This window comes from Bombus vosnesenskii, unplaced genomic scaffold (assembly GCF_011952255.1).
Source record: "Bombus vosnesenskii isolate JDL3184/JDL3185 unplaced genomic scaffold, Bvos_JDL3184-5_v1.1 scf7180000013263, whole genome shotgun sequence".
NCBI lineage: Eukaryota > Metazoa > Arthropoda > Insecta > Hymenoptera > Apidae > Bombus > Bombus vosnesenskii.
The window spans coordinates 9,551,505-9,564,655 of NW_022882923.1; the positions used below are offsets into that span (position 1 = coordinate 9,551,505).

Consider the following 13,151-nt stretch of genomic DNA (forward strand, 5'->3'; position numbering starts at 1 on the left):
GAGAAACAGAGAGAAGAAGAATGCTTTGGATAATAAAAGTTTTATTATTTAATTGCAAATTGAATTACAAAATGAATATCGATGAAATACCAAATAGCAGTTGGTTTATCATTCGATTGCAAATCGTGTTAAGAAAATGAATACAATTGACGAAATATCAGATACAAAAGGAAACGAAACGAGAAACTATGGAGAAGACGAGGTAGGAAATAAGCGAGCGGAAAAAGTGAAAGACGTGATGGGATTGTTTGGTACTCTAACTCTAACAGGAGGAAAGGTGTAGAGGGAAAAAGACAATAGTAGGGACGGATGCCTTCCACCCACATTCCTCGCGGCGGTGCAGTGGCATAGTAATCGCTTAACGGTACATCTGCTGACTTGCCCGTTCCGTAATACCAGCTTTCTGTCGAATCAAAAACCGGAATCCTACGATAATAGCGCAATTACACGGTAATGAAGCTTTGTCACTTTTTATCGCCGCAAATTAAGTAGCTAGTCACAGTGGCAGTTTATGCATATTAATTATTCGTTTATATCTAGACCGCGGATTTTTATACGTTGATAGAAAATTCGACGGTGCAGAAATGGACAGAATTCCAAAGAATATCTAATTTATATAAAATATCCAAAACGGAGTATGAGTAACTGATGATAAATATAGTAACTTGCAAGTTGTACGTGGTTTGAAAGGGTTGATCGTTCATATTTTTCCTGATATGTGGCAATGAAGTAGGTATTTATAATGAGATATATCGTACGTATGTATGAGAACAAAGTCGAAGAAACTAAGGCATTTTTCTAGATACAGTGGTGCTCCTTTGTTCATATCACGACGTTGTTATTAATGTTTAAGCATGTCGTGTAATTTTGTTGAAAACGACGTACGCGAAGACTACATTTTATTTCAGCATTATCGGCGTCAAACCGCTTCGATAACCGATGTTAAATTGCTGTTTGTTAACGCTGCAGTAAGATTATTAGGAATAAATATAACAGCATCGAAGATAACGTTTAATCTAATACAATAAAGGAAGGTATTATTTGTTGAATGCTCGATGCTTTCGAACCGTGCCTCTTGCTTACTCATTGTTTTCTAAGAAAGTGCTTTAAATCAATTTTCAATATTTCTAAAAAATAAATTAACCTGAATGGAAACTGATTTGCTATCGATCATACGACATACTATGCAGTTAACGCGATATTTATTAATTAATTTCGAGATTAATTTTTATTTTCTTTCAGCGCGTACCCAGCGACTTGTTTCAATTTGAATATTTAAACGAGACACATGCGATGATCACGATTTTAATATTTTATCAATCAGTTTCAATCGTAAACACTTACGTTCGAGTATGTATATCCAATGAAATTTTAATTAAACTTCGGTAAAAAATTAACAATTGATGATTGATGATGTTATCGGCGGTTCGTGATTCGCATTTTAATATTTCGCATGATTAATATTTTCAGTTATCAATTGACGATTAAAGAATGGCATCAACCGATGAGATCGGTATAACGCAATGATTAATTTCTTTCGATCATGCACATCAATTAACAAAAATAAATTAAAAATTCTTATCGGTCACTTATGTCCGATAGTAATGTCTGGAATAATCGCAAAAGATTTAAGTGAAAAACAATCGAGTATAATTTATTTATACGATCTCTTCTCTAGTTAATCGAGTTTCACGAAATACCAAACAATATAAATAATAATAATAATAATAATAACGAATAATATAGTCGTGTCGTCTCAACGATTAATTTACGCTTGAAGAAAATTAAACAAGGTGAAGCGCCTCTGATTAAGCAATCACCGGCTGTTTCCATGATTTGCTGCCAGCGATAAATACCAAGTACAACTTCCTATCATTTCCAAGTTAATGCATAACGAGAATTCTGTCCGAGCCACGGCATTTTGCTGTCCGTTAATCGTCGTCGTTCGCGACAATACCGTGCGAAAGTGGTAGTTGCTGTAGAAATGTATGTTATTGAAACGCCTTGCACTCGCCTTGGGACGTGTAATAAGACGAGCGCGATAAAAATATGCAGGGTGCGTCACATGTAGAAATGGAACGAAAGTTCGAATCTGGTTGCATAGTTTCGAGTGATTCGCGAGTGCATCGAAAAAGAAAAGTGATGCCTTCAAGTAGAAGCTAGGCGAAGATAGTAGAGATAGGTTTGAACTTAAACTCGTTATACATAGGTTGAGAGATGTAAACGGTACTCTTTGATTTATTGAATCGAATTATATTTACTATACTATATAGATACTCGCAATATATGAATTTTCAAAAATTCGCAGAGGAGCTCCTAGTATGAATATTGTGTCTGTTGTTTTGTATTTTGAGTTGCAGCAATAAAAGTAAGGTCATATGTTATCTAGCGCTATGAGAGCCTTTTAAATGGCAAGGAGGTAAAAGCAATGCGATAGAATTTTCCGATAGCTGGCCTGTTAAAGTTACGCCATATGCTGTAAGGCTATCTTCTTTATTTCAAGAACTTTTCATTCCACCTCCTCGGTTTGTGCATTATTGACTTCATTCTATAAATACGTATATCAACAGGAAAATATGTATTCAAGATTAAATATCTGTCGAGTATATATTTCAAATGTATATTAATTTTTTGAAACTTACAATTTCACATTAATTAAGCGATTATTCATCATTTGTTGATCATTGTTGTTATTGTCTACTACGATTTCCTATTATATATGAATAATTAATTAACTAAATTTGTGTGAAAAAAATGTATTTGGTATATAATCCGGATTTGTATGCTATAATTGGTTGCAATTAGTCTACTCAAAACGAGGTTCGTATCTCTGCTGAAACAACATATGTGTATTTATATGTATTGATGGTTGGTAAAGTAGAGTACGATCGAGTGGATCCGATGTACTAACGGTCGATTTACTAACTCGGATGTACTTTAGCAACAACCTGTTTGTACCTTTGCAATGAGTTGACGAGCAAAATAAATTATTTCTGATCTCTTATTTCTGGATGATACTAAGAATAGTATTAGAATTATTGTTACCATATTGATGGTATAAATATTAATATTAACCATAAAAAGGAGGAGAAGAAAGGATGGAAAGAATTTCTAAGTTAAAAGTAGTAAAATTAATTCCTAAAGTTAAAAGTAACGATTTCACGGAAACTACCTTTTATATTTCCTTTTACATTCTTCGCGTCTTTCATCTTCATAACGTTCAAGTGCTTCTGTCTAATTATAGCAACCACTGTATGCATTATACTAATCATTGATCGCGTGTTCTTCTTTCATGTTATTCCAAAAGCAAACTAACCAACTGGCTCCTCCTGATAACTTTGTTCTTTGCGCTAAAATACAGATGGCTTCGTTTAATCTTCTACTTGTCGTACACGTGAACGGTAATTAATGATGTAAAACACGCACTGTTAGTTTGTATTCATGGCGTTCACGTTGATGTAAAATTGTACGATCAAAATTACACGCTACTGCATTACGTGTGAACGCATTATTCTGTCCATTTGAATTACCGTGCAGGATGAATGTGCTTATACAAGTAACAATGTTAATCGAATTGGATCAAGGTTTCTTGGTTATGACGTTTTTACAAATTCAACGAACGAATCTACGATTTAGAAAACAATTATTTCCTTATCCTCGAGATTTTCTTTATTTCTGGCGTCAGATATAGGTTAGCAACTAAGTGATTGCGGATTTTATCATTAGGTGGTGTTGACAAAATCCGCCATCACTTAGTTGCCAACCCAATAGATACTTTGAACTTTTTATAGGGAATATTGATACCTATGCTATGTATGGTGAAATTAAAAATATTTTATGGTCAGCCCGAGTCTTTCTCCAACTACTCTGTGTAAATGTTAATTTCTTCAGTTCGTGAATTTATTTCCTAGACAAGTCAGGCTTTGTCACGAAAATTTTATTTCCTAATGTTTGCCTGTCACGATATTTAAATGGCTAGTAATTAATTTGTATAATATGCTGTTACAAGTAAGCAGTAGTTACTTAGCAATGAGTAGTCTATTTCTGCTCCATTGGCTAACAGTTATCGATATAATTGAAGCGAGATCGAATAACGCGTTTAATAACACGGTGAAATTGATCCGTAATGCACTCAGGTAATATATTACACGCGTCTAAAATTAAATTACTATTGGCAGTCTAGGGAACTGAAGAACACAGTGTTACATATCGAGTTAGAATTAGCAATAAAATAGGTTAGACTACGTTTAAAATACGAACGTAATTATTTTGTTATTTCTTCATTTCTTTCTTTTCGTAGTGGCAGAGATCTTTTAAATTAGTAGAAAAATCAACGATATGATAAGCACTGGCTTAGTGGAATTGTAATAAATATTCGGAGACAGTGTGAGATACAAGGAAAAGAAAATAATTCACGCGATACATTAATTTTACGAATGGCGGCGAATTAACGGCAGTCAAATTCTTCAACATCGTCACTGTAGGGCTGTAAAGTAATGTTACGCAGGAACAGGCGGCATCGAAAAGGATGCACTTATAGGTGCAGTCCGAGAATGACGTCAACCTATTGCCTTTCTATAAATATCGAGTTTCCAAAAGAAGTTCGTTGCCCACGCTTGCAACGCGAACAACAAGGTACGAGAGTTTAATGACCGTCTTCACCACCATTTTAGCCTAAACTCTAAACCACTGAAACTCCCTTCAGATATTTTCTATTTTTATATTGATATTATTATTATACACATATACTAGGTACTGTTTTATGCATATTCTGATTATTTCAATCATTGCGATCGTTCGTAGCTAGATAAAAAGTACTGTAAGTTGACGAATCAAAACTGCAATTATTATTAATTTTTTTTTACGCCAGGAACCCAAAGAAAAATTGCCAGCTCTCGTATATTATGCCAGCAGTTTAATATAGAGAAGTTTCCAACACGATTTGGCGATACTTCGAAGCAAAGAAAGTTAGTATTACGTGCAATATACATTCATTGATATACACTATATTCATATCAATAACGTGAATCATTTTACTTAAGAATATTTACATAAATCTTTGGTCCAATTCCATCAAGTTGTCAAATATTCGATCACTCGTTCTATTAGGTTGGCAACTAAGTGATTGCCGATCTTGTTATTAGGTGGTAATGACAAAATCCGCAATCACTTAATTGCCAATACAATAATGTACATAAAATTCAATATCTTTCTACTAGAAGTAATATTTTATCGACGGTGTACGTTTAAGGTCTAACATTTTCCTATTAAATTCAATTTATAGTAAACGCTATGGATACTCGAACAAATCGGTATTTCGTAAAAGAGTGGATAGGTTGGAGATGAAATTCGAACTCGACCTGGTCGCGATTATACGATCGGTAGGTAAGAGGAACGATCTGTAGGCAAGGAAGCACAATGCAAATATTGAATGTGGTTTGCAAGAGGATAATGCTGATGACTCATGTCGAGTGACAGGCCGGACTGACGTTGGTGAATAAGTACACCGGTGAATATTGCGGATTGTTGCGAGCACACGCACCGATACACGACAAAGCCGTGGCATACTTACGCCTATCCGAAACGAGGCAGTTTTCAAGCTGTAACATCATTCGTGTCACGTTCGCTGTTTTTTCGGACGTAAAGCAATGCAAGTGTTGCCTACGTTCGCTCTTATACGCAAAAGCAACCCCGTGAAAAGGACTCGAAGAAACGTGGTTGCAGCTTTTTCAAAGGCAATCGAAATGTTCATTCTGCAACATATTTCGAAGTTGCTGACGTACGTTATCGCTGAAAGGTTTGGAGCATCCTTCGCTATTCAGGCAAACAGGTCGTTTCAGGCAAAAGGAGGATACGACTAATTTAGAAGATTCGTTTCTTCGCGAAATAGAGAAGTAGAGCGCTAGGTGTTATGCTGCGATTCTCCAATTTTTACATTTCAATTTATTGCTCTTGTTTTAGCGTACAAAGAGAAGAAACTTTGATATAGAATCTAAACCAGGAACCGTATCACCCAATTTTCACATCAATAACAATTTTTCCATATTTTCTTCAAACTTGAGATGCTTTTTAACATTAGAAAAATGCGGATGGACTGTAATGGACTGGAATATCGAATCTTCTTATGAAAGAACGTAGCTGGGTTAAAAAAACGGTGAGAAAAGGGAACTAATATCACGCTCTTTCGGAATCAGTTACCTGCGAACTTTCCTTGCCAAATCTGTCTCCCTGTTATCAGATCTTCCATACAAGAAAACGTTATTCACATTTCGCGAAACAGTTTCATAGAAGAGGCGCGAAAGCGAGATGAGCGGGAACTCGTTGGTTGATTAATAGAAGCAGCAGTTGCATCAAGCCACGTTAGAAAGTAAAGGCTAATTAAATCTGCGCGATTGTTCCTCATGATTTGTTGCGCTACTAGGTTGAGTCTGTTACGTTACGGTACCGCTACAAGGATCCAGCCTACGCTTTAATTCTAGTTGTTTCACCTTCCACAGCCTCTCGTCTCGGCGCCGTACCTTGTCATTTTCGCATTCAAGATTTTACCATACTTTTCGAATAGCATTCTTTACTACTCGCGAACGAATACGTTTGTGTTTTTTAAAATCGTAATGAATTATTCATAATCATAGCATACCAGTGAATTTTTTTTCATTCACTATTCATTTTCTTTAAATACCTATAATATGCATAAAATTTCCATATATAACGTTTAATAGGTGATACTTGAAGTTAATTACCCTATTAAGATCGTGTATCGAGTAACTGATCGATAGAACGACATCCGACAGAGGGAATGTCGCGTAATGTTTTGGAAGTGTCTGTCTGTACTGATATTAAACTACGGGGCAAGAGTTTTTTAAACAGAGCAACGTTGCCACTTGGAAAATAAGCGATGTAGAACTAAAGAGAAGTAGGAGGGTGGTAACTCCCAAATATAACTTTTAAAGTAGTGTCGTCAGTCTTTGAAGCGGTTGTTACGCTCCACTCAACGAGATTTCAAGTATTCTTCGGTGTACAGCGGGCAAACAACTCTTTGAAGTAGCGTACTAAAACTTCTACACGATCGTAAATTTTAAAAAGCGCCAGTGAACCGTAATTGCCTATTTCATCTCACATACTCAAATTCAAAATCTCGTCAATGTTCTGTCTCAAAAAGGAAAGAAAAGAAAGAACATAAGGAATGGCTAAGTGATAGAAAAATCCTCTTTTTAAAATGATAGATATTTTGAATATTTGTTTTCATTACAGATTATCCATTCATAGTGTCCGCTCACAATTGTTCTCTACGTCACACGCTTGGATTGTCTCTGGGGAATGCAGCATCCATAGAAAAGTCTATAGAATTCTGTTACAGTGCGTGAATCTTTTTAAAGCTTAAGAAATATTCGCCCCTGAATGTATTAACATAGCCGGCACGGGAATCTTGTAACAAAGCTCAGAGCCGGCATATTCTAAATACTTGAGCTCGTAAGCAAACACGTGTCTCAAATTTTCTCCCATACTTTCTTAACTTGCGCAAGCTGGACGGCTTTGTTGGATCTAGAACTCGGTTGTCCACGTATGTACCGTGTCTCTGGGCTTCTATGAATCGGCGTGTCACGTAACGACAGCGTAGAAATTGTGCTGTGGTAATTCGCCCACGCTTGCTCGCACAGCCTCGTCGTTTCTCGCCTTTTGCCCGTATAATACATCTCCGGTTCGTCGAAGAACGCGTGACGTCGATGTGTCATCGGACCGGGATGATTTTAGGTACCAGCCAGAGCACGGACGACAACATATTTCACTCGTTTAAAAATCTGGCTACAAAGGAATTCTTCGCAGCTATTGAGAACCCGGCTTCCCACGCCTTCCGCAATGTATTCTCGTTCATCTGTTACGTGTCGCCTTTCAATGCATCGCGTAATCATGCGTTTGATCTTCCCCATTTCTTCTGCCATGGGACACGGTTTACGCCTCATCCTTGTCGATCCGATAGTAAAGGGAATTTTTAAATGACGGACTTAGAGGATAGATGGATTATGTAGACAGGTTCACTAAATACTAACGATAGTATACTAGAAAGTATCGTATTGTATTTACGAATATATTATATTTGTAAATTTTGAATATAAATATTTTACAATTTTATTAGCGCTGTTACGACACTGAGTTTTTTTTTTTTTATTCAATTTGTACTTTACAATTTGTCCAGCTGGGCATTTGGTAAATTTGTCTATCTTAATCGCTAAATACCATGTGGATGGCTACCCCCAGCGGGATACCATCTTCGAGTTTGACTATTTTATTTCTTTAGTGAGGTCAGTGGAGTGTTTTCTTTTTAGTCTTCTTTCTATGAGAGTTTTGCTCGCTTCAACAGCCAGCTGATGTGTATTGGTAAAATCTGAAACAAATCTGAAAATATGTTCCATAGAAATTATACGCAACATATAATCATAGTAACTAATAATTAGTAATAGAAATATATTTCACTAATTAACCAAATCTATTAAATTACCGTCTTTTATTCTTACAAGTTTCTAATTGAAACTTTTATCATGTAGACCTACGATTGTACATATACAAAAAATATTTAGTACAACAAACTCACTATCTATATAGTATAGTTATTATACCCAAATATAAATATCAAATGTTCTTTTATCTGTATTTCAGATCGCAATCTTTAGCACCAACACAAAACTCTGATTGATTGGTCGTTTGCCTGATAATTTAGATTAATTATGACATTAGTAGTCGTTAACTGTAACATATTTATGATCCTGTAGTGCATGCGTAACCTGGCTGTTTTAGGGATTTTATAGAAATGCGTCTCTTAAGTGGGTAGATAAGTGTTAGGCGTAGGTCGAGAGATTTCGTAGGCAGATTTTTTTCTCCTTGTCAAGTGTTGTCAAGTATTTCTAATATCAGAAATATCATTGAAAATGTTTTCTCGTAGCTTACCAGCAATGTTTATGAAATAATGAGTTTTTTCATTTTCCATCCATAGTTGGTGATAAAATCTATTTCAGGACATTCGTGTGTGGCATATAAATGTTTAAGTAGCGTTCGGTTATATTGAATTACTAGCTTAATCAGGAAATGACAGGCGTGCATTTTATGTTTGACCTTGACGGCAACAACGTAGACTCCATACAGAATATTATTCATCCGGAAAATTCCATTTCACGTAATGTTTAAAACATACACGCGATTGAACTGCAAATGACTTGTAACTCTAAATTCCAGTTGAAGAAGTTTCTCGCTATTGATCGGTTTGATTACTATGTTCATTTACATTTCTTTGTATGTTTATCCTAAAGTCAAAAGTTAATCTGTTTGCGCTAAGAGAAGAAAAGAATAAATATAAGTTACGATTTCCAGCGAAGATTATCTCGTTCCCGATATCTTCCACTACGACGACGATTATTCCAGGAAAAAGTTGAACCGTTAAACGCAACTATTGTACATCGAATCTGGAAGTGTAAAAAGAATTAGAAAACGGTATACACGTTTACCACGTTGTGTGTGGGCAAATGGAAAAACTTTTGCTTCGCTCGTTCCCTTCTGTAATTTTTTCTCTGCCCGAAAGTGTAATCGAGCGTCCCTGGTTAGCTTTATGAATACACGACAATCTGTGGTGGCATACATCACCAGAGGATCGCACAAAAACAGAAGCCGCTTGAAGTTTCTTGCGACGCGCGTAAAAGAGGCTGAGTGGAAAAAAGGCAAGTCCCCAACTGTGAGACGCGAAGACGAGGCATTTGCAGACTCGTCACGTGCGTCCTGGTGCACGCGATCCGCGTGCTGAGAGAGCAACAGAACGAACAGAGTCACGGGCTTTCGAGAAAAGATGCTACTATTTTAAGAAACTCGTAACACCGAAGATTAGGCACATTAAAACTGTAGTCTCTCGTATCTGCGTTACTTTTTCCGTTTTTTTTGGTCCTGTAAGATTATCCCTGGCTAGTAAACTGTCATTTGGTATCGAACGAAGAAACGATAACAGAGGAAGGAATATTTTTTTTTTATTATTTATTAAAATTACAATCAATTCTCGCGTTGAGAATTTTCAGTAATTTTTCTGGCGTAGCGCAGTAACATGGCTAATTATTTATAATAAGTTAATACTTGTTATAGATAAGTATAATTTGTACGTAAGTAGGGAGGAATATGAAACTCTATTTTTAATCTCGTTTCTTTCACATCGAATCTACATTCCTCTTTTCACTTTTGCTGCTATAACATTTTAATTCTGTTGGATTGGCAACTAAGTGATCGCGGATAATGTCATTAGCTGGTAATGATAAAATCCGCAATCATTTAGTTGCCAACCGAATATTAGGAAGCTGTAATTTGCTACCGAATCGATTAATGGAAAATGGATTACAAAGGAAAAATGCAAATATTGAGATTGGTGGCTAATATCGAAATTCTTAGAAGATACTATACTATACATTGACTTTTTGTCATTAGTACACTATGGACCAGAAATTCTTAATTAATTAAAAGATTATAATAAAAATACGGAGCATCGACGAAACGACTTTTCTTTTTATTTAATTTGTACTTTACAGTTTGTCGAGCTGGACATTCGGTAAATTTTTCTAGCTTTATTGCTAAACAACACGTGGATGGCTACCCCCAACGGGATACCATCTTCGAGTTTGTCTATATTTTCTGTTTTGCCCAGTGAACAGATTTTTAATTGTATATCCGAGCCGTCCTTATTTTTATTAACATCCTGACGATAATAAGTTTCGTCATGGAGAAGTTCCGGCCCGGAATAACGCAACGCGTCTTAAATGAACGCGACTCGTTGTTGTAATCTCCTTTGATTACAGCGTAGAGCAAGTAATTTCCATAATCACAAAGCATCAGGTATGCCAACCGTGTAATTAAACTGTCCCCGTCGAAATTTCCACGTAAGTTAATTGTTTTATTCGCGTTTCTTTTTTCTCGTGTTTTGTATGTTGAACATTTTTAACAGTGGGCAGAGATTTTCGAAAAATTGGCAACTGTTGGGGAAACATGGTGAGTTTAGCAACTTTTCATTGAATAATCCCATTAGTGAAGACTATAGACGAAGAATACGACAAGTCGTATTATCCATGTTTTACGGAACAGCGTTTTTAAAATTCGGTTCTTTGTCGTTTTATCTTCTTATCCAATCGATGCTTATTACGTCTCTCTCTCTTGCGATCTTCGCGTATAATTTGCCAAAAGAATTGAATCGATTATCGAGGATGCAATTACAGCGTGTTTCAATTAGTCGATGTTGAACTCGTCGCATTTGTCGTGGATTTAACAACGACGTTTATGGTGATCTATGCTCGCAGGGAAAGGTGACGAGGCCATCGAAGAGATTAAAGATGAAAATACATCCTCCATGTGTACAGATTTTCTTTTCTTCTCGTGTTGTTTCTGCGAAAACCGTGTTTATGCAAATTATTGGCTGAACGGAGCGCTTGAATCGCTCCCTTCGAGTGGAAAGGATGGCGTTAAAAGGTGAATCGATAGTTCTTTGCTTTAGAACCACTTTAGCATCCTCTGTGTCTATTTTATAAAGTTAGCTGTTTGATTTAGGAATTTTTTTAATCATGTCACTTTCCTTCGTTATGTTTGCGAAACTGTATTTTATCTTATATTAAGATAACTATGATCGCTGGCATTTTTTAAAGTATTTAATAATATGCTTGAAGATATAATTTTATTGTAGAATGGGAGGAAAGTTTTATAGGAGCAACTAGTGTCGAGTGACGAGAATAAGTTTCCATTTTTATTGCCGTACATGGAATATAATCTGAACGTATCATAACAAACGTTCGTGCAACATGACAAAACCTGTTTCGCAAATTTTCAAACCGTATCGTTCGGTCGTATCGTTATACAAAATGTTCAGGCGAATGAAGCAGGCGAATCATGAAAGACGTTGTTTCTCTCGTTTTTCATTACCGGGAGCAAATATCCACCTGATTTTTCGAGACTTCTTGTTGATAAACTAGTCTCAAGTCGTAAATATATTTATCGATCGTATCTTTATTCTACTATGTTTCCCTTTTGTTATCCATCTTATACTTGTTCCAGCGTTTTTAATATATAGAAGAAATATACCTCTAAGGGAAGATCATAATTGGAGCTTTATACGACCGTCATTATGAAATTAATACGTTTCTATTTATCTATGGGGCATTGGAGGGTTAAGAGTTAAGGGAAGCCATTAAAAATACTTGAAAGGCTTTGAGAACAGACAGAATGGTACACGATAAAATAAGATTATATAATCTTTTATTACGATTTATGACTGACGTAACTGAGAAGAAAGGAAGGCTAACGCAATATTAACCCTCCGTAAACAGTATTTCATTTCGTTACGAGAAGAAATGATTGTAAGACGATTGTTTCCTCCAACTTCCACTGTTAACGATTACTAAAAAACAATCTTGCTTAATTAAAAAAAATAATTTAATCTTAAACGAGTTAAGAGCTATATAAACGATGTGTTCTAGAGGTAGGTAGAGGTACAGGTTCTCGTTTGAAATTTTACACCGTGTACAATGTTCGCACGTGCGATCAGGTGTGCAGACCATATAGCACCGTGGAAACTAAATATCGAAGGTAATCCAGAGTCAAAGCGGCCCACGAATCGGCAATTCAATCGATCGATCGATCGCTAGAAAACTATTTGTCATGGAAAAGATATTTTTCTCCGCGACAACGAAATCAATCGTTTGTAATCAGTGAAAATCTCATTTGCGGAGGATAATCACGAGGACACGAGTAAAGTGAAAGAGTTGGTGTACGGTGACGGAGACGGAGACGGAGACGGAGACGGAGACGGAGACGGAGAACAGAGCGAAGAAGGGAGCAGCGAGAGAAAGACGTCGCGAAGCAGAGAAGGAACGCCTCAGTCGTGGGAGCACGCCTGCCTCTTTCGTTTCTTTTTGATCTGCTTCGGTCTCGGGATACCACCGCTGTCTCCTGCCTCAGTCGAGACTCGGTGAGCTCGAGGTGCTCCTCGGAATGGAGCCCTGCTCTCCTCGCCCTTTCCTTCCCTCCCTCGGCTCTCCCAATCTGGACCAAACAGGAAGGAAGCGAAGATTCCGTTTCGTTGGTCATTTTGGAATTTTCTAAAATTTCGCTGCAAACATGTTATTAATATTCGTCATCTT

General features: G+C 36.5%; 1 protein-coding gene and 2 long non-coding RNA genes across 4 annotated transcripts in view; 2 read left to right on the forward strand and 1 right to left on the reverse strand.

Moving 5' to 3' along the window:
• The window catches only part of LOC117231319 (unconventional myosin-XVIIIa-like), a 65,476-nt gene that overhangs the window by 10,807 nt on the left and 41,518 nt on the right, over window positions 1–13,151 (forward strand).
• On the reverse strand, window positions 2,322–3,711 carry LOC117231330. 2 transcript variants are annotated; one of them, XR_004492942.1, is made up of 4 exons: window positions 3,427–3,711; window positions 3,173–3,350; window positions 2,643–2,830; window positions 2,322–2,548 (listed from the first exon to the last, which is right to left on the reverse strand). It is a non-coding gene; the product is annotated as an uncharacterized LOC117231330 (long non-coding RNA). The 2 variants fall into 2 exon arrangements; XR_004492941.1 differs by having other exon boundaries at window positions 2,643–3,350.
• Window positions 3,853–5,008, forward strand: LOC117231337. Its single transcript, XR_004492943.1, has 3 exons — window positions 3,853–4,136; window positions 4,301–4,635; window positions 4,871–5,008. It is a non-coding gene; the product is annotated as an uncharacterized LOC117231337 (long non-coding RNA).